At 40.9% G+C, this 23,197-nt stretch overlaps 1 long non-coding RNA gene across 2 annotated transcripts; it reads right to left on the bottom strand.

Annotated features, from left to right (window-relative positions):
• Positions 1–21,966: 21,966 nt before the first annotated feature.
• On the bottom strand, positions 21,967–22,990 carry LOC122027927. Of its 2 annotated transcripts, none has more exons than XR_006124575.1 (3): positions 22,632–22,990; positions 22,370–22,555; positions 21,967–22,020 (listed from the first exon to the last, which is right to left on the bottom strand). It is a non-coding gene; the product is annotated as an uncharacterized LOC122027927 (long non-coding RNA). The 2 variants fall into 2 exon arrangements; XR_006124576.1 differs by having other exon boundaries at positions 22,637–22,990.
• Between the last annotated feature and the right edge of the window lie 207 nt (positions 22,991–23,197).

Genomic DNA, 23,197 nt, shown 5'->3' with positions numbered 1-23,197 from the left:
CCACGAGAGTTGGGCAACTCTGCGAGCCTTCGATCGGTCCGGGACCGATCAAGATCGGTCCCACGACCGATCAAAGCACGATAGCGGAGTTCGAGAAAGCGCCGATCGGTCGTGGACCGATCAGCACACTGATCGGTCCACGATCGATGATTCCATTTCTTCCTCACGATCGGTCCGCATCGATCAGGGTTCTAGCCGTTGCGTCGCAACGGCTAGTTTTCTCGCTGTCTTCTTCGCAGGTATAAAAGGATCGAGGGCATCTTCTGTGGGACAACTCTTCTTCCTCCTTCCTGTTGCTAAGTGCTGCTGAGCTTGAGTTTTGTTGAGCTCGTCCAAAGCTTCGCGTGAGCTTCCCCGACTGGTTTGAAGCTGCTGCTTCATCCGGACTCCAGTCGACGAGAAAGCAAGATTGGTAGAGTGCTTGTGTATTCTTATTGTATTTCTTGCTTACTCTTTGTTCTTGTACTCTTTGTTTGCTTTGCTGTTGCAAACGTTTGTGGCGAGGTTTCTCCACCCACAAGGAGTATATTGTATTAGCCGGTTCTCCGGGGACTCATCCACCGACGGATTGACTGGACTCGTCCACCTTACGGACACGCCGAGGAGTAGGAGCCCTAATCTCCGAACCTCGTTACATCCTCGTGTTAAGGTTTGGTTTTCTTCTCTTTCGTTTCTTTGTATTTTCCGCTGCGCTAACGAATTGTAGGAAGAAACGAGAGAGATTTGGGGTCGGCTATTCACACCCCCCTCTCTAGCCGTACGAAGGATCCTAACAAGTGGTATCAGAGCGAGGACGCTCTTCGTCGGATCAACACCCGGGGGAGCACGGGCTAGAGATGGATCTCTATGGAGAAGATGTCACAATTCAACCCTTCTACGAGTCTCACGACAACTTCACATATTGGAAGGTAAGGATGATGTATTTTCTTAGGACTAATATGTTAAATTGGTTTTGTGTACAAGAAGGGTTTTCCCCTCCGATGGATGAGGAAGGAAAACCGATCAAGAAGAAGGAGTGGACGAAAGAGCAAATCCACCAATCCACAATCAACGACGAGGTAACGAAAATCCTTGAATTTTCATTACCTAGTGATATCTTGCATAAGATAGGTAGATACAACGATGCCAAGGAGTTGTGGAACAACTTGGCAAAGTTCCATGAGGAGAGCTCAAATTCAAGCCATGAAGAGGAGCTAAGTGAGCCAAGTAGCTCACATCATGGAGGGAGCGAATTGGGAGTTGAGGGCTACTCAACATCTAAAGAAGAAGAGGAGGTGAGTTCTTCTTCAAGATCGGAGCACGAAGAAGAAGCTTCTACCTCCGGGAGGGATGAAGAAGAGAGCATCCATCCATCCTCGACCCTAGGTAACTCAAACACTTTAAGTTCAAGTAAATTGCATATAATGTGTTTTGAGTGTAGGGAATTTGGACATTACAAGAGTAAATGTCCAAAGAAGACTAAGAAGACTCCACCGGCGCCAAAGATCAAGGAAGTCGGAGTCCCAAAACGCAAGGGCAAGGAGCACGTGGTGTGTTTCCAATGCAAGCAACGGGGACACTATAGGAGCCATTGTCCGAGGGGGAGGCAACCTCACAAGGGCAAGAGACCGGGCACATCGATAGGGGGAGCTAAGGCAAACCCTAAGGTATCTTTTAAGGCTCATTCGTGCAATTCTAGTAGGATACATGCTAGTAATTTTATTGCATTAGTCAATAATGACAAGCATGTTAACACTAGAAATCAATACATGTGCTTAGGTGCTAAACATGTCGACCTAGATAGGGATACTACTAGGAATGCTAACCCTAGGATTAACACTTCTAAGGTTAAGGAAAACCTAGGTAGAAATCCCAAGAAGACTAGACACATGCCTAGGAATATCTCAAGAGAAAATGACAAATTAAAACTTGAGGTATTAGAGAGGGAAAATCAAGTCTTGAGGTCAAGACTTGATAATTTAGAAAAGGCTCTTAAAAACATGGAGAAGTCATCTCTAGGGTTTAAGGGTCAAAAACCAATGTCCAAGGACAAAAAGGGTTTGGGTCACAAACCTAAGTCCCAAATGGTCAAGCCCACTTATCACAATGTTCCATTCGATTATGGAACAAAACCTAGGGCTAGGAAGACCATTACCAAGGTTACAAGGGGAGTCACCCTATAGTTGACCTTGATGAGACCCAAATGACCAAGGCTTCAAAGCCTAAGAGGGTCATTAGGAGGGCTAGGGAAGTTATCCCTAGTGAATATTTAGTGAACCCAATGAGCTCTAATAGGTATTGGGTTCCTAGGAGCATTTTCTCTACCCCATAGATGGGTTAGAGAGTGTCAACTCCAATAAGAAGGGTAGTTAACTCAACTTTGAGGAAATTGACACTCAAGGAACATTTTCAAGGTTTTTGGAACCTTTGAAAATGAAATGGAATAATCTTTATCATTCACTCCTTGGAAGAGTAAAGTGTGCCAAAGTGAGAATATTTTAATCTTATTTGGCACAATTAAAGAAAACCTAGAGAAATACCATAATTGGGATTTTGGTTTTTCTCTTAGGGATATATGGGTAATCTAGGGTTAGGTTTTAAGTTAGCTAAGGCTAAGGATACTTAGATAGGGAATTTAGGTATTTTATTTGTGCTAACTTGCCATGATTGGTTGCCATATGCCATGCCATGACATCATATTTATTTTATTATCATTTGAAATGTCATGATATGATAATGCTTAGGTTATCTATATGTCATGTGTTAGTTTAGTTTCAAACTTTATGCCATGACATCATGACATTGGCACATGTTTTCATTTATGATACCATTTTATGCCATGTCATCATCTCTTGCATTAATAATCAATTGAATTGATTTAAGGATGAAAAACACATTTTGATATTGAGATCAAAGTTGTGTTTAGAAAATGCATGAGACCTCAGTCTAAGATACCTAAACCCATATCTCACATCAAATTGACTTGAATGTGGTTTGATACACCTTAGATGTGTGTGAGATATTAGGATCATGAGTTAGGATCAAGGTGCATAGTCCTTGTACCTAGATGAGCCTAATTCAAGAAATGGGGATCATAGGGAACGCTTGTGTACAAGTCATGTACATCTAGCCCTAAGATTGTGGTCCCAAATTAAAGGGTTTGAAATCATTTCAAAATTGTTTTGAAAAACCTTGATGAAGCTTTCCTAGTGATAGCATTCATCATTGAACATTGTGATACAAAGTTGAGTTAAACTTGAACTATTTCAAAGTTTTTGAACTTTGTATCAAGATTGAAAAATGGAAACTATTTTCATAGAAAATTACTTTTCCGTGATAGTATATGGTATGAGGAGTGTATCCTCAAAATTTTACGATTTTTGGAATTTTCTGGAATTTATTAGGAGTTTCTGAATTTCCGGGAAGGGAAATCAGAAATCTCTGATTTCAGAGTATGGATCGGTCACCGGACCGATCCAGGGAAGTTCTGATCGGTCCGGTGTGCGATCAGTGAAGCGTGGATCGGTCTGGGGACCGATCCAGGGGGATTCTGATCGGTCTGGGGACCGATCAGTGCGTGCCAGTTTCTGATTTTCAGCTGTTGGTCTGAAATTTCAGCTGGAAGTTGGGTTTTGTGGATTTCTAAAGGTTTGAAACTCTCCAAGACATTGTTGGTGCAATGGTCAAGGGGGAGTTGACCTTTAGGGGGAGTTTTACCTTATTGTCAAGGGGAGTTGACTTTTAGGGGGAGTTTTTACTCCTAAAGACTTGAGTGATATGGAATTATCACTAAGTTGGTTGTTGAGTTTAGTATCAAGGGGGAAATTAAGAGTTTCAATGAAAGGTATGGGACTTTCATTAGGAAGAAACTCTTGACCTTGATATCCTCCTTTTCTTTTTGATGTGTGTCAAAAAGGGGAGAGTGCTCATTGGAGAATTATTGAAGAACCCAAGCTAGGTTATCGGGTTAACCTAAGCTAGGGGAAGAATGTCAAGGAATGTTCGAGGAAGAACATTGGAATACCTTTTGATGTGTGTCAAAAAGGGGGAGAATTATTGGAGAACCCAAGTTAGGTTATCGGGTTAACCTAAGGGGAGAATGTCCAGAGAATGTTCAAGGAAAGAACATTGGACATTGGAAGATGGTTGAAAACCTAAGTTAGGTTATCGGGTTAACCTAACTTGATTATGATTTTGTCAAACATCAAAAGGGGAGATTGTTGGTCAACCTTGACGGTTGACCCGACTCGAGTTGACTTGACTCGAGTTGTATTTTGATGTTTGACGTGGGAAGATTGTTGATGCAACTTTAGGTCAAGGTTGACCTAGTTGAGGTGCATGTTGATGTTTGACACTCGGGAGAGAGTTCTATTCTTGATGCGAGACAAGAATAGATGTCTGGGATATTAGGTGCAACCGTAGGTCAAGGTTGACCTGGCTGATTCGAAAAAGTCCAAGTATGGAGACTTGGCAACGGAAAAGTCCAAGTATGGAGACTGAAAAGTCCAAGTATGGAGACTTGGGAAAAGTCCAAGCGAGGAGCTTGGCATGGGAAAGTCCTAACTGGGATGTTAGGCGGTGTGGAAAGTCCTGGTGAGTGGAACCAGGCAGATGGGAAAGTCCTGGCGAGTGAAGCCAAGAGCCTGGCACGAGGGAAAGTCCTAACTGGGATGTTAGGCGGTGTGGAAAGTCCCGTGAGTGAAGGGCGGGGGAAAGTCCTAAGCGGGATGTTAGGCGGTTGGAAAGTCCGTGGTGAAGCCAGGCAAGGGAAAATCCAGATGGATCGAGGATGATCTGGTGTTGGAAAATCCAGATGGATCGGGGATGATCGGACTTCGGTGTTGAAAAGTCCAAGTAGGTCAAGGAGTGATCGGATACTTGGCACGAAGAAGAAAATCCAGATGGATCGGGGATGATCGGACATCCGGTGTGGAAAAGTCCAAGCAGGTCAAAGGATTGACCGACACTTGGTGGAGAGTCTTAGCAGTCAAGGAGTGACCGGATGCTAAGCATGATATACCAACAGTCAAGGTTGACCGGATGTTGGCTTGGGAGACTTGGGACTTGGTTTGGGCAAAACCAAGCTCTGGATCCGTGTGTGTATCTGATCGATCTGGTGACCGATCGATAACAACGAAGGCGATCATGGTTCTATGGGCTTACTGATCGGTCCAGGGAGGTCTTGGTGTGGGCTGAGTGATCGGTCCCGGGACCGATCAGATTCCACACGAGAGTTGGGCAACTCTCTGAAGCCTTCTGATCGGTCTCGACCTCTGATCGGTCCCCACGACCGATCAAAGCACGATAGCGAGTTCGAGAAAGCGCGATCGTGGACCGATCAGACACTCGATCGGGCACCGATCGGTGACGATCACTTCCTCGATCGGTGCGGACCGATCGGGTTCTAGCCGCGCCGCAACGCTAGTTTTCTCATCTTCGCGGTATAAAAGGATCGAGGGCATCTTCGTGGACAACTCTTCTTCCTCCTTCCTGTTGCTAAGTGCTGCTGTGCTTGAGTTTTGTTGAGCTCGTCCAAAGCTTCGCGTGAGCTTCCCCGACTGGAACAGCTGCTGCTGTTAGAGTTTTTGAAGCTGCTGCTTCATCCGGACTCCAGTCGACGAGAAAGCAAGATTGGTAGAGTGCTTGTGTATTCTTATTGTATTTCTTGCTTACTCTTTGTTCTTGTACTCTTTGTTTGCTTTGCTGTTGCAAACGTTTGTGGCGAGGTTTCTCCACCCACAAGGAGTATATTGTATTAGCCGGTTCTCCGGGGACTCATCCACCGACGGATTGACTGGACACGCCGAGGAGTAGGAGCCCTAATCTCCGAACCTCGTTACATCCTCGTGTTAAGGTTTGGTTTTCTTCTCTTTCGTTTCTTTGTATTTTCCGCTGCACTAACGAATTGTAGGAAGAAACACAGAGAGATTTGGGGTCGGCTATTCACACCCCCCTCTCTAGCCGTACGAAGGATCCTAACAGACACAAGGTCCATGGGTGGGCTCCTATATCGCCCCTAGGCTCCTAGATCCCCTAGTAGTACCTTTGTAACGACCACCCTTCTTATCTATATTACTACTCTCTAAGGACGACCGTTACTTATCTATTACTCTACTTACTAGTGTTACTTATGCTATTATTAGCAACACTTAATTTATCACGACCCCAGAGAAGTTCCTACCGAAAAATTTCAGCAGAGTTTCCCTTGTACCGGTGACAATAAACTGAGATACATAAATATATACTTCAGCCACAGGCGGCTGGAACATGTATCAAACACTCATGCAGTTTAATAAGTGTCAAACACTAAAACAACTACTTATTACACAGAGACTCATCACAGCATGCAATCTAAGACACGAATAAACTCAATAAAACAAGGAATAAAAATACAATCTCAAATGACATAAACCATAAAGTACAACTCAACTATTTCTTATCCACTAAACATGAAAACTCAAAGCTTCCCAGATCTCTCCATAGTCCTGGCATCACACACATCCATCGCGCATCCTCCTTGTCGCCTTTCTCTTTATACTCTAACTTTTCCTTTATCTGCATTAGGAGGAAAATAAATCTATAAGCGAAACGCTTAGTAAGTACTAAACTATCTCAAAAAAACCCGAAAGTGCATAAGATGCAAAGGATGCTAAAACTGAAGTGCTAAAAAGAAAAGCTAAACATGCTCATCTAATAGCAAAGCACTAAAATAATCTGCATACTCATGATATACAAGAATAAATTTGCATACTGGAAATAAAGCTAATCATGCTCAATAAACTCATAAAGAAGCAAATGAAAATCAATACTGTATGCTTAGAATTATAAGAGCTAAACTTTGCTAGTTCTAAACATAGGTGATACTTGTTCCATTTACTTATAGCCTTATGCTTGAAATTAATATTTAACTTTCTTCTTCTCTTTCTTGGGCCCAGGCTTAGTACCAAATGCGCGCTCTCTAATAGAGACTGAGGTCGAGAGCCACCAGTCCTATGAGGGTAAAGACCTCGGTCTTACCAGGGCCAAGACCTCGGAATTGGTCACCTGGATTTGTTTAACGACAACCTCAGAAGTCGGGCACTAGCCTCTTACTTTAAATTACTTGTTATCTTTTCTAACTAGACCTTGGTCTTTTTCTTACTTTTCTTTATCTTTCTTATACTTTCTTAAACCCAAAATACTATTAGGGTATTTTTTTCCATATGCATCTATAAGTGAAATCAACTAGGTAACACACAATCATGCATATTGAAGTAGCAAAAAAAACTTAAATCTGTATGCTTGGAATAAATAGTAGCAAGGATGCAAATCTAATAGTAAAGAAAGTTGCTTATAACTTTTAAAGAATTTAGTAGAACACCTATCTTTATTTAATGGAGCAATAGAATTCTTTAAGCATGCTACAACTGAAATAGAAAGGAGAAAGCAAATCTTGGAACTAATCCTAAACCTCTAACAATCCCATTAATTTGTACAGCGTGTTCTGAAAGCAAGGAAAAGAACAAAATCACTAGCAATTCCAACAATTAGATACTACTTCACTTTAGAAGTCTACAACTATCAAATGGTATAGAATATCAAGCATGCTGTCCGGACCTTTCTCTAACTACATTCATGTATGGCATAGGATACTTAGTGAATATGAAATATGTTCGTGCATAATAGAGTATAGGCTATATTTCTAATTGTTCCATATTTCCACATCTCCTAAGCAAATAGGCCTCACAGATCTATCTAACTGGTTACCAAACAAAAACCCAAGACCGACACAAGAACATACTCATAACAAGATCAATTCAGAAATTTTCTGGAAACAACATTGAGAACTGAAACCAATCTTAATCCGACCGATCAAAATAATCAACATGATACATATTTCCCTTTTCTCCAGATTCACACAACAACAGCATCGGAACACAACTTCTGCCAACATAAACAACATTTACAAGGTGTTGAACCAACTTCACGGAAATGAATTAATCATGCTCATAAGTTCTAAATAGGAAAGGTCTAATAGGCACAAAACAACCTTACTGAATACCCATTTAGACGTATATTTCTACCCATGGCAGCAAGAAGGAAAGACAAATACTAAGGTGTTACATGCTTATAGATCAACACTGTTAACAGCAGTGATCCACGAAAACAGCACACATGCTTAAAATTCAACTCAACTCTTGCTTCACTATTAGCAACAATCCAAAACCGAACAAAGCATTAGAACATGTTATAAGAAGGAATTAAAACACAACCCTACATGCTTAATCTAATTACTTCCTTCCTTTGAAACTCACGGCAGCAAACCCTTATCAATGACTTACACGGCAACTAAACAAAAAGGAACCCAAATTGCAACTACTCTGCAATACATGATCCGAAACACAAGGAAAACGATTTGCTACCACAACTAATCCTCATGTCCTGTGCTACGGCAATGAAATAAAAAGGGAAACAATGCAAAGCTTCGGAAACAAGAAGAGGAACAAGGAATAAACCTCGAAGCTATCCTACTGCAGGTGAGTAGCAACTTACATTAGGTTATCTCGAACTTACAGCCGACGAGAAGAATTCTAGGGTTTTTGGAGAACTGCCTCCTCGACGACTCCTTCATGTCCGCGTGTCCTCTTCGACGAGAGGGATTCGTAGATGTGAAGATCTCATAAAGGAACCCCTTGGCCAACCACTGGAGGAGAAGCCCTAACGTCAGCGTTGATTTCCGCCCGAGAAAACGTCGTCGCACGCGTGAGGGGGAAAAGAGAGAAGGTGTTTCGGCAAAAATAAAACCCAATTCTCTTCTTATAACTAGGGTTTTCATTAAACCAACTACTAATTATATACAATTCATTCTTTCCTTAATTAGCAACGACCGCGTGAACACTTGGTTGGCTGCGTTCTGCTTAAAGCTCAGCTCGTGGGTTCGAATCTCGGATGCAACCATTTTCTTCTTATTATTTCCTGTTATTAATTTCTACTACTTATATAGATTTTGTTCTCTATATGTTCACAAAAAGGTCGCGGAACAGTTGGCTGGTTGGATTCGGTTAAGGCTTGGTTCATGACCGAGGTCCACGGTTCGAATCTTGGCTTGGACATTTTTTTGTCGAAACTTCTTTCGTTTAGTAAAAATACCAAACAACCTCCAAAAATTACATAAAAATACTCTAAAAATTTCTAAAAATCTCTAGAATATTTCTAAAGCATTTCTAATTATTTTTAAGGACTTTTGGAACTTGAAAAAGAGAAAATTGGGTCGTTACAATCCCCCATACCTTTTAAAAAATTCATCCTCGAACTTAGAATAGTTCTGGATATTTCTGTCTCATAATGTCCTCACGTTCCCAAGTGACTTCCTCGTGCTTCTGATTCTGTCAGATGACCTTCACTAGTGGTACTTCTTTATGCCTTAGTCTCTTAACTTCTCTGTCCACTATCTGTGTAGGTCTGCTCTCATAGCTAAGATCCTCCTGAATTTGCATTGACTGAGGCTCAATCACTTGGCTAGGGTCATGGAGACACTTCTTTAGCATGGAGACATGAAATACATTATGTATTACTGACATGTCTTGTGGTAAGTCCAGCTTGTAAGCTACTTTCTCAATCCTCTCTATAATTAGGTACGGTCCCACATAGCGAGGACATAATTTGCCCTTCTTGCCAAATCTCATCACTCCCTTCATAGGAGAAACCTTGAGAAAGATTGAATCCCCTACTTAGAATTCAAGTGACCTACGGCGTGTGTCAGCATAACTCTTCTGTCTACTCTGGGCAGTCTCAATCCTCTGTCTGATCTTCTGGATAGCCTGAGTGGTTTCTTCTATCATCTCGATTTTCTTTCTCCTGCTTCTTGCCAGCAAATGGGTGATCTGCACTTCCTGCCATACAACGCCTTATAAGGTGTCATCTTGATGGTGGCCTGATAGCCATTGTTGTAGGCAAACCCAGCTAAACATAGATACTTGCACCAACTTCCCTTGAAATCTAGAGCACAAGCTCTGAGCATATCTTCTAAAATCTGATTTACTCGCTCTCTTTGTCCATCAGTCTGAGGATGGAAGGTTGTGCTGAACTTGAGTTTGGTGCCTAGTGCATTCTGAACACACTCCCAAAAGTGAGAGGTGAAATGCCCATCTCTATTAGAAACAATGGATTAGATGACCTCAAAGATGTTTAGACTTTCATCAACAAAGACACCAAGCTAGAACTTCAATCTGAACACTATAGATCGCATCATATCCATTGAAAGTTTGGAAGATCCCAAAAATTGATATCCCACTTGCATGTGACTTGAGTTTCAAATAAGCATAAATGGGAAACACATATTTAGCAATTCCTCGGTCTTGATGTTCAACATCTTTAAACGTGTAGCTACAGGGGCAGCAGTACCAATATCTGCATTTGAGCAGTACCAAAATTTGCCTTTTAATTATCCTTGAAGAAGAAGACAACAAGCTAGAATGACAATCTGAAACTATAGCGACCAAATCTGAGATCTTATTCTTGAAATAGTACCTCTTTAGCCCTATCTTCTATATTTGATTATCTTCACTTTGCTTTCTCTATATATCCTCAAGCAAGGTAGACTCTAAGGTCAATGCAGAGAGTTGCCCATAAATAACTTCAAGTCTGAAACCTGACAACTCTTTCTGCAGTGGCAAGGCTAATTATGACAAAGACATCAGGAATGCACCGGATTTTCTGCTTAGTGCATCTGCCACTTTGTTAGCTTTACCTGGGTGGTAGAGAATTTCATAGTCATAGTCTTTGACCAACTCTAGCCACCTGCGCTGTCTCATGTTTAAATCTTTCTGGGTGAAGAAATACTTTAAACTCTGATGGTCTGTTAAGATTCTGCACTAGACTCCATACAAATAGTGTCGCCAGAGTTTCAGTGCAAAGACCACAGCTGTCAGCTCAAGATCATGAGTGGGGTAGTTCTTCTCATAGTCTTTGAGTTGTCTGGAAGCATAAGCTATGACTTTTCCTTCTTGCATGAGTACAGCTCCTAGGCCCATCTTGGAAGCATCACTGTAGATGTCAAAACTCTTGTCACTTTCTGGAACTATCAGGATGGGAGCACTGGTCAGTCTCTTCTTTAGCTCTTGAAAACTCTGCTCACATTTGTCTGACCATTCAAACTTCTTGTCCTTCCTCATTAGGGTTGTTAGTGGAGAAGCTATCTTCGAAAAGTCCTCCACAAATTTTCTGTAATACCCAGTTAAACCAAGAAAACTTCTGATCTCTCTAACGTTCTTGGGCCTATGCCAATTATTGACTGCCTCTATCTTGGCAGGATCCACTTGGATGTCTTCTTTAGAAATAATGTGACCTAGAAACGCCACCTGATTTAACCAGAACTCGCACTTCGAGAATTTGGCATAAAGTTATTTCTACTTTTAGGGTCTGCAGGACTGTTCTCAAGTGCGTGTCATGCTCCTCTGGGGTTCTGGAATAGACTAAAATGTCGTCGATGAACACGATGACAAATTTGTCAAGGTATTCTCTGAACACTCTATTCATCAAGTCCATGAAGACTGCAGGTGCATTAGTCACACCAAATGACATGACAACAAATTCATAGTGTCCGTATCTGGTCCTGAAAGTCGTTCTGGGTATATCCCTTTCTTTCACTTTCAGCTGATGGTACCCACAGCGCAGGTCTATCTTTGAGAACACTGTTGCCCCTCTCAACTGATCAAATAAGTTGTCGATCCTGGGAAGGGGGTACTTGTTCTTGATTGTCACTTGATTCAGAGCTCTATAATCTATGCACATCCGCATAGATTCGTCCTTCTTCTTGACAAACAACACAGGAGCTCCCCATGGTGAATGACTAGGGCGGATGAAGCCTTTGTCAAGTAGCTCCTGAAGTTGTTCTTGTAACTCTTTCAGCTCTGCCGGAGACATACGGTATGGAGCTTTTGAAATTGGACCGGTACCAGGAACCAATTCAAATCTCAAACTCCACTTCTCGGTTGGGAGGTAGTCCAGGTAGCTCTTCTGGAAATACCTCTAGATACTCGCAGACTATCCGAACTTCCTCCTGCTTGGGTCTTTCTTGTTCTTCTGTACTCACAATGAATGCAAGTAAACCAGCACACCCTTTAGCTAACATCTAGTGAGCTGTTAGGGAGGAGAGGAATTTCTGGGTCTTCCTCTTCGGCACTCCCGTGAACTCAAAGGATGGTTCACCTTCTGAATTCTATAAACTCTTCATAATGTTTATTGGTGATCCGTTGGCGGAAGAATTCTTCATGAAACTCTGTCTCGGAGTCAGTCCAGCTCATCTGATTGACTACTCTCTTGCTCTTAACTCTCTCTCCTACCACATACGAGCATTTCTTAATAGGCAGAAAGAGGCACACTTGACCTTCTCGACTTCTGGCCAGTCAAGAAGCTCCATGGTGCTCTCTAGTGTCTTGAACTAAACCTGAGCATCCCAGGGCTCAGTCGTGCTTGAGAAACTTTCTGGCTTCAGCTTCAGCCACTGTATCAGGTATGGTTCTTGTCTTCTAGGTGTTGTGGCGACCTCCAGGGCGGCTGGTGGAACTTCAGTCACCACTGGAGTCTCCACATTGATGGTTGGAGGAGTGGGAGGAACTGGCTGCTGATTGGCCATCATATTGGCAATCACTTGTTGCTGCTCTACTACTTGTCTCGGGAGTTGGGCAACAACTTCAGAGAGATTGGGCTCAGTTGATCTAAGCTCTTCATTCTCCTGATCTTAGTTCTCAGTACGAACAGTACGAGGATGTCCTTTTCTTGACATCTAATTATGTAAAGAAAAAGACTTGGTATCTTCTCTATCCTTTCTAAACATACTTATATGAATAAAGAAAACAAAACTTCTATCTTACTAAAGCGCATATAAGCAAATACTCTACACTGCAAATAATAAGGAAAAGCATAAAAGGAAAACTTAAATACTTTCTTACTTAAAGACGGCAAGGTTGATGCTGATGTGTGTGTGATGCTGAAGAATGGGAACTGCTCTGATACCAACTGTAACGACCACCCTTCTTAACTATACTACTACTCTCTAAGGACGACCATTACTTATCTATTACTCTACTTACTAGTGTCACTTATGCTATTATTAGCAACACTTAATTTATCACGACCCCAGAGAAGTTCCTACTGAAAAATTTCGACAGAGTCTCCCCTGTACCAGTGACAATAAACTGAGATACATAAATATATACTTCAGCCACAGGCAGCTGGAACATGTATCAAACACTCATGCAGTTTAATAAGTGTCAAACACTAAAACAACAACTTATTACACAGAGACTCATCACAGCATGCAATCTAAGACACGAATAACTCAATAAAACAAGGAATAAAAATACAATCTCAAATGACATAAACCATAAAGTACAACTCAACTATTTCTTATCCACTAAACATGAAAACTCAAAGCTTCCTAGATCTCTCCATAGTCCTGGCATCACACACATCCATCACGCATCCTCCTTTTCGCCTTCCTCTTTATACTCTAACTTTTCCTTTATCTGCAGTAGAAGGAAAATAAATCTATAAGCGAAACGCTTAGTAAGTACTAAACTATCTCACAAAAACCTGAAAGTGCATAAGATGCAAAGGATGCTAAAACTGAAGTGCTAAAAAGAAAAGCTAAACATGCTCATCTAATAGCAAAGCACTAAAATAATCTGCATACTCATGATATACAAGAATAAATCTGCATACTCGAAATAAAGCTAATCATGCTCAATAAACTCATAAAGAAGCAAATGAAAATCAATACTGTATGCTTAGAATTATAAGAGCTAAACTTTGCTAGTTCTAAACATAGGTGATACTTGTTTCATTTACTTATAGCCTTATGCTTGAAATTAATATTTAACTTTCTTCTTCTCTTTCTTGGGCCCAGGCTTAGTACCAAATGTGCGCTCCCTAATAGAGGTTGAGGTAGCAAGCCTCCAGTCTTATGAGGGTAAAGACCTCGGTCTTACCAAGGCCAAGACCTCGGAATTGGTCACCTGGATTTGTTTAACGACAACCTCGGAAGTCGGGTACTAGCCTCTTACTTTAAATTACTTGTTATCTTATCTAACTAGACCTTGGTCTTTTTCTTACTTTTCTTTATCTTTCTTTTACTTTCTTAAACCCAAAATACTGTTAGGGTATTTTTTTTCCATATGCATCTATAAGTGAAATCAACTAGGTAACACACAATCATGCATATTGAAGTAGCAAAAAAAACTTAAATCTGTATGCTTGGAATAAATAGTAGCAAGGATGCAAATCTAATAGTAAAGAAAGTTGCTCATAACTTTTAAAGAATTTAGTTGAACACCTATCTTTATTTAATGGAGCAACAGAATTCTTTAAGCATGCTACAACTGAAATAGAAAGGAGAAAGCAAATATAGGAACTAATCCTAAACCTCTAACAATCCCATTAATCTGTACAGCATGTTCTGAAAGCAAGGAAAAGAACTAAATCCCTAGCAATTCCAACAATTAGATACTACTTCACTTTAGAAGTCTACAACTATCAAATGGTATAGAATATCAAGCATGCTGTCCAGACCTTTCTCTAACTACATTCATGTATGGGATAGAATACTTAGTGAATATGAAATCTGTTCGTGCATAATAGAGTATAGGCTATATTTCTAATTGTTCCATATTTCCACATCTCCTAAGCAAATAGGCCCCACAGATCTATCTAACTGGTTACCAAACAAAAACCCAAAACCGGCACAAGAACATACTCATAACAAGATCAATTCAGAAATTTTCTGGAAACAACATTGAGAACTGAAACCAATCTTAATCCGACCGATCAAAATAATCAACATGATACATATTTCCCTTTTGTCCAGATTCACACTGCAACATCATCGGAACATAACTTCTGCCAACAGAAACAACATTTACAAGGTGTTGAACCAACTTCACGGAAATGAATTAATCATGCTCATAAGTTCTAAATAGGAAAGGTCTAATAGGCACAAAACAACCTTACTACATACCCATTTAGACGTATATTTCTACCCATGGCAGCAAGAAGGAAAGACAAATACTAAGGTGTTACATGCATATAGATCAACACTGTTAACAGCAGTGATCCACGAAAACAGCACACATGCTCAAAATTCAACTCAACTCTTGCTTCATTGTTTGCAACAATCCAAAACCGAACAAAGCATTAGAACATGTTATAAGAAGGAATTAAAACACAACCCTACATGCTTAATCTAATTACTTCCTTCCTTTGAAACTCACGGCAGCAAACCCTTATCAATGACTTACACGGCAACTAAACAAAAAGGAACCCAAATTGCAACTACTCTGCAATACATGATCCGAAACACAAGGAAAACGATTTGCTACCACAACTAATCCTCATGTCCTGTGTTACGGCAATGAAACAAAAAGGGAAACAATGCAAAGCTTCGGAAACAAGAAGAGGAACAAGGAATAAACCTCAAAGCTATCCTACTACAGGTGAGTAGCAACTTACATTAGGTTTTCTCGAACTTACAGCCGACGAGAAGAATTCTAGGGTTTCCAGAGAAGTGCCTCCTCGACGACTCCTTCGCGTCCGCGTGTCCTCTTCGACGAGAGGGATTTGTAGATGTGAAGATCTCACAAAGGAACCCCTTGGCTGGCCACCGGAGGAGAAGCCCTAACGCCGGCGTTGATTTCCGCCCAAGAAAACGTCGTCGCACGCGTGAGGAGGAAAAGAGAGAAGGTTTTTCGGCAAAAAGAAAACCCAATTCTCTTCTTATAACTAGGGTTTTCATTAAACCAACTACTACTTATATACAATTCATTATTTCCTTAATTAGCAATGGTCGCGTGAACACTTGTTTGGCTGCGTTCTGCTTAAAGCTTAGCTCGTGGGTTTGAATCTCGGCTGCAACCATTTTCTTCTTATTATTTCCTGTTATTAACTTCTACTACTTATATAGATTTTGTTCTCTATATGTTAACAAAAAGATTGCGGAACAGTTGGCAGGTTGGATTCGGTTAAGGCTTGGTTCAGGTCCGAGGTCCACGGTTCGAATCTTGGCTTGGACATTTTTTTGTCGAAAATTCTTTCGTTTAGTAAAAATACCAAACAACCTCCAAAAATTGCATAAAAATACTCTAAAAATTTCTAAAAATCTCTAGAATATTTATAAAGAATTTCTAATTATTTTTAAGGACTTTTGGAACTTGAAATAGGAAAAATTGGGTCGTTACAACCTTAATAGGTTCGGGATTAGCTACCTCGGATCTTATATAAGGATGCGCGCAAAGTAGTACAATGCCAGGCCCAAGAAAGTTATTATTATTTTCACTAGTTATGTAATATAAAGTTTTCAAATTTCATTGTTGTCTTAATGGAAGTTTTCCTAAGGTTGAAAACTTAAGTTATAAAGAGCAACATTAATGAACTCTATAATATGCCAAGATTCCTGTTTTTATTATATTACTAACATGTTTTTAAGTATATGTTTGCATGATAAACCTTTTTAAAAATACATGCCATGCATATATTTCTGAATTATAGATTTTAGCGTGAATTACTATAAAGTGCATGTTTGTGTTTTCCCCCAAGCAGTCTATAAAGCATGTTTCCATTATAGAGTTTTCATAAGTAGTATTTTGAAAAGCCTATTCTTTTTTTAATGCATGTTTTGTGAGTAGATGGTACTTACTAATCACTCACTTATAGATTTACATTTTCTTATAATGCAGATAAAGGTAAAGGAAAGCTTGAGTAGGAGGAAGCAGCAGGAGCGGTGTTTCGTGTGTGTGTGATGGAACAATGGAAGAAGATCTGGGAACTTGTGAATGTTTGGAATATGTTAGAACGGATGCTAAAGTATTTTCTCCTTTCCACTTTAGATGAAATACTATCACTAGTTGCTTAGAATGAAGTTGTTAGATTGACAGTATAAGAGTGGCGAAGAGGGGAGCTCTAGGGTCTCCCCAAAAGGGAGAGCAAACCCTTCCGTAGAGTGGGGGGTGACCTCCACACAGCCCGTGTCATGACCGTGTGGATTCACACGACCTCCTACTTCATGCTCTCGGCCAAGGTGACATAGCCGTGTGAAGTCACACGGTAGTGCACCTCTTCCTCTCGACCAAAAGGGACACGACCGTGTGAAGTCACACGGCGGTGCACCTCTTCCTCTCGGCCAAAGGGGACACAGTCGTGTGAAGTCACACGACTGCGCACCTCTTCCTTTCGACCAAGGGGACACGACCGTGTGAATTCACACGGTCGTGCACCTCTTCCTCTCGGCCAAAGGGGACACGATCGTGTGAAGTCACATTGTCGTCCACCTCTTTCTCTCGGTCAATGGGGGCACAGCCATGTGAAGTCACATGGCCGCGCACCTCTTCCTTTCGGCCAAGGGGACACGGTCGTGTGAATTCACACGGCCGTGCACCTCTTTCTCTCGGCCAAGGGGACATAGTCGGGTGAATTCATACGGCCATGCAGCTTTGCGTGGCTCTAGGTCATGTCCTATCAGTCAAAATAAATTTAGGGTAGGTCTCTGAACCATGCAGCTTATAATATGTAAGAATGAAAGCATAAAATTAGATATTAAAAGAGTAACGTCTGCCATGTAAGGTAAGTACGACTTTGTTTTAAGGATGGGGGTGTTACATTAATATCAGAGGATCTACTCTATTACAAGGTAATACAGCCAAAGGACAGAAAAAATAGCAAACTACAACTCAATATATAGAAATAGAGATAGGAGAGTGCTTATCTTTGAAGCCCGGTATCTTTTGAGGCATTCCCTTACTCCGGAGGTGGATGGATCGTGAAGAAAAAGAGCTCTAGAGTTTCCCCTAAGGGGAAAACCCTTCTCTAAGGAGAGGGACGAAGTTCCAAACCCAAGATGAGTAAAAAAAATGAGTTTCTTGACCCTTTTATACCTTCTCCAAACTATCTAGATCTACTAGGTTTACAGGGCTTCGCCAAAATAGATTTTTCACCCTTTAAATATAGTTTTCTTGTATTTCACCTTGAACCAAAGTTATATCCATTAAAATTATCTAGATTCTGATATTTTGATTGAGCCTTTGCTCCAACCGAGTCGAAAGTTATAGTGGTTCAAAATTTAGTCTGCAGTCTGGGCGGATGACCCGATGCGGCCACCCCTAGAAGGTCGACCTTTCCTTTTAGCAAGGCTAGACCATGTTTACTCTCTGTTGAACTTAAAGAAAAGTTGTAGATCTTGAAGTTAGTTATATTTTGTTATCTAGAATAACCCAACTCCAATCAAGCATAAAGTAATGTTCAAAATTAGTCAACAATATGTACAGATTCAACATGGCCCTATTTTTACGCTATACGACCCCAACTCCATGGCACAAGGCATGGAGAGGCACAACCTGTAACGACCCAAATTTCCTCATTTCAGGTGCCAATAGTAATTAAAAATATTTAGAAATGCTTTAGAAATATTCTAGATATTTTTAGAAATTTTTAGAGTATTCTTATGTAATTTTTGGAGTTCGTTTGATATTTTTACCAAAAGAAAGAAGTTGCAAAAAATAAAGAGGTTAAGCCGAGGTTCGAACCGGAGACCTCCGGTTAAGCAAAGCTTTAAGTTGACTCGGATGACCAGGAACCCAACAGGGCCCTGCTGATCAAATAAGGGACGAAATTTATTTAAGCAGTAATAGAAGATAGAAAAAATATTAAGTAATAAAGAGTTTTGGTTGATATTCGAACCCACGAGCCCCAGCCCGATCCAAACCTTAAGCGAATCCGGCTGACCAAGTGCCCAAGCGGGCTATGCTGATTAAGGAAGGAGTGAAATATATTTATATGGTAGATAGTTAACAGAATATTAAAGTTATAATGGGAGAACTTAGGGATTATTTTCGGGAAAAACCTAATAACCTTCCTCTTCCCTTCTCTTCGTGCGACGGCGGCTTCTCTCGGGCGAAAAGCAAAAGGAAGCTAGGGTTTTCATCTCCGGCGACCGGCGCAGGGCTAATCCTGTTAGTTCCTCATGGAGAAGAGACCTCCTTGCCGAAGAGTACCGTGAGCACGGAGAGGAGCCGGAAAACTTGAGTTGACCGAAACCCTAGAGCCCTTCTTCTCGGTTTGAATCCAAGAATCAATGTAAGTGCTTCCTCACTTGTAGTAGAGTAATTCCGGATTCTTGTTCTTCTTGTTTTCGAATTTTGCTGTGAAGATTTTGGTTAGGGCTTGCTGCCATGAGACTCAAAGAAAGAATATGGAAGAATTAAGTATGTTGAGCAATTTGTACCTTATAGTTTCCTTGTCGTGGCACGGAACAGGGGGATTAGCTGTGAGATCGGTTGGTTTCTGAAGTTTACTGCCATGGAAACTTAATTCAGAATTTATTAGATTTGGGTATGAACATGTTTTAGTTTGGGAATTATGTGCAGCACTTTGGTTTGAATAGCTTTGTGTAGCATGAAGTATGGTTATATTTTGGGTTTTTTCTTACCGTAGCATTGAGCATGAAGAATAGATGCCTTGGTTTTGGTTTCCAGTAGCATGCTATGGTTTGTCTTTTGGTTTCCTTTACAATTCTGTTGAAGCATGGTTAAAAGATTTCGATTACCTTATAAAAGCTTAGCTGTGAATAAGTTTTGTATAGGTATTGTTTTAGTTTTCCAGTAAGCTTAAATGGGTTGTGTAGCCTTGCAGATCTTGGTTTGTGGTTTGAGATAGCATGGATATCTGGAAGTGTTCGGAATGTAGTTTTTAGCCATTGTTTGAGTAGTGCAGTTTCAATTCCAGAATTTGCTTATGTTAAATCTGAGCATGAAGTTTAGATATGCTACTTTCATTCAAGTATACAGATTTGAGATTCTTTATTCTAACATGAGGTTTAGTTATGTTTCCTTGCTACCGTTTATTCCAGCAAGCTTCACATATGTTTATCGTCAGCTAGTTTAGTTCTTTTAATTCGAAGCATGCAGTATATGTTTTAATTCCAACAAGTTTTCGATTTAGTGTAAGCTTGTATGCAGAACTTTAATCATAGAGCAGATTTTTGTAAGCTTATAGTGCAGTTTTCTTTAGAGCTTATAGTGCAGTTTTCTTTAGAGTTTATAGTGAATGTCACGCCCCGGAGGAGTCTCTGTCCGAAGAAATTTCGGCAGCATCTCCCCTGTACGGCGGACAATCTGAAACTTTTCTACAAGCACTATATACCTCAGTCACATGCGGCTGGAATAATAACAATAAAAGAAAACAAACACCACGCAGTTAATATCAAATTCAGCCTCTGGCTGACACAACGACGCAATTAAAAATAAAGCAGCCCACTCGGCTGTACCAAAACCAAAACACAAAACTGCTAGCCGGCTAGGCTTACACAACCAATAACAAATATAAAATACCACAAAACAACATCAACACTCCAAAAATAAAACCAGAGTACAGAGCTAAACAAACTGATACATAAAACAAACAAAACATACGTGAAACCGATAAGTCTTCTGATGTGACGTGGGGACCAGCAGACAGGATGCTCCAAGCGACACCATAAATAACCTGATACCTGAAAAATATAGTGTCAACGGGGGTGAGTTCAACAACTCAGCGAATACCAATGGACATGAGTAGTAAGATATATCTAACAGCAACAAACATGGAATACAGCTTCCTAATCATATATAGGGAATATGCAAAACTGAAAGGTAACTGAGGAAGTTGTTCTCACCAGGAACTCCTATCCAGACAAAAGGGTCGTCAAATCGAAAGTGTCAATAATCCTGTATGCAGGTCAAAGGTATGCATCCAACCAAAATGCAGCAACCAAATGCAGCAAACACAATCACAATAATATAAATACATCAATGCATATGATGCTAATGATGCGACTGGTCTGACGTCAGTCGCCACCTCACACACAATGGCGAGACCGAGTGGGTAGGGCTATGACAACTGCGCACTCTGCCATCACTACTCTACTGGATGCTGTCGGAGTACTCCCGTCTTGTGACCCCAAATCATAGATGGGGAGCTCAATGCTCTCAACTCCCAGACACGATGACGGGAGGTATCTCTGGCTACCACCGAGTCACCGACCAACGGAGCAAAGCAGAGTCCACCGCTGGCTACTACTGGCTACACTAAATGCCAGTGAGCCAAACAGAAGGAACGCCATTGCCGGCTACCACGCTGGGTCATATGACCAACGGAGCCAAACAGCAGAACCGCCACACACTTGCCTGATATACCACTAAACCATGAGTGGGGGTGTGTGCAGCACATGTAACTGGCGATGGGCTCAACCATAGTGGAGCCGACAATCGCACAGCATGCAATCATGATGCATGTCACTATGCATAACAAAAACTGATCAACATAACCATATCCATATATACAAAATGGGTACTGTAAAAGCGATGGTCACATACCAAAATCTATAGTACACAGGTCAGATAGAATATCAAAAACCTATGTCCTGAACATAATAAGTATGGAATATCCTGATCATCATAGAAAAATCCATATATACATAATATGGGTATCACAGGATCAGTAGGTCAATCCACGGATCTAGGGCATACAGGTCCTCTATGGTATAGCAACCTAGATCCTAAACATATCTCCTTCCATAACATATGTACCAACAATATGCACATATCAAGAATCAAGGTCTAGGTACACGAATCATATATGATATACAAATAGAGGTACACAAGCCAGTCATGGCATAAAACCTAAGTATCAGACAGTCTCGATACACATGAAACCTAGTCCTAACCTCAGTAAAACATGGTATGTCACTTATTCTAGAAACTAAGATACTCATGGTAATTAAGTACTCATGGCAACAAGATACTCATGGTAACAAATCACAAGATATAAGTACGGATACTTCACAGGCGACAAATCTAACTTGCTATGGATATCAAATAGTGACATACCAAAGGCAAACATGTTCATTGCTTGTAGTTATAAAATACTATGCATATCCAATGACAATATCATAAAAGATAAGTCAAGAGGTACCCGCCTCAAATAGCAGGTCCAGTCCAATCAAATCCAACGTCGAGATGCTCGTCTCATGTCAAAGTCCTGTAGTACATGATATCTAGATTTAGCTAATCACATATAAACAAATTAGCTAAATCAAATCCTCGAGAAACTAACATAAATCCAAATCCAATTATAAACCCTAATTGGATTATCTAACTCCTCAATCAAACTCCCTCATCTGATAATCATTTCTATGATCCAAATAACAATCATTAAATCATATAACCTTTATGAATGACCTACCAACGCAATACAATAAGATATGATTTCATTCTATCAAAAATCATATGCTAACACCTTACACACCCCCTTCTCCTCATCAAATTAGAACAATTTAACTACTGAAATGTCATCACTCTACACCAACCCTAAAACTGAATAAACTCACCTCAATTCACAGCCGTGACTATTGATCCACAGCAGGGAAGTATACTGCCGGACAGAGAAATCGCTGCTGGAAACTAAGAACAACTCCACAGCAAGTCTTACTTCACCTCACGATCTCAATTCCAACACCACAGCAACAAAATACCTCTACCTCACAGCCTTGATTGTTGTTCCACAGTACACAATCCTGCAGAACATAATCTAGTGGTGGCTGAATCATACCTAGTCCAGCAACAAGAGGAAATCTAGGGCACGAAACGTACCTTACCTTCAAGAATTGCTGCTAGGGCACGGAAGGAAGGTGGCAGTTGTGCTGCCAAATCACAGCAGAGGGGCTAGGGCATGACCTCCGCGATAGAGGGGCTCTGCAGCTCCGGCAATAGCCGACGGCGTCGTCAATCAAAGAAGAACCAGAGATCGGTAGAGGGAAGAGGCGCTCCTCGCCGTGAGAGTGAGAGGGAGAGGAAGAAGCTTCGGCAGAGGGATCCGGCAAGGGCACACCTTCGGCGACAGTAAAGGAAGAGGCAAGGCGATGCAAGGAGTCGCCGCGAGGTGGAGAAGGAGAAGGGAAAACCGCCGCCTGCGGTTAGGCAAATCGGCAGCGTCGGGTGAGGCTCTGGCACGCGAGGAGGAAAGGAAAAAGGAGGAGAAAAAGAGAATAAAGAAAAGAAAAAGAAAAAGGAAAATTAACTTTTCCTCGTTTAAATAGGGTAGCCTAAACAGGCTTTTCCGGGCCCCATTTTTATCCACGTTAACTTGTCCGTACTAGCTCCGAAAAATTCCCAAAAAATTTCCAAAAATTCTGTAAAAATCCCTTATTAATATCCGC

This window comes from Zingiber officinale, chromosome 10A (assembly GCF_018446385.1).
Source record: "Zingiber officinale cultivar Zhangliang chromosome 10A, Zo_v1.1, whole genome shotgun sequence".
NCBI lineage: Eukaryota > Viridiplantae > Streptophyta > Magnoliopsida > Zingiberales > Zingiberaceae > Zingiber > Zingiber officinale.
This window is presented reverse-complemented; position numbering and strand designations above follow the sequence as displayed.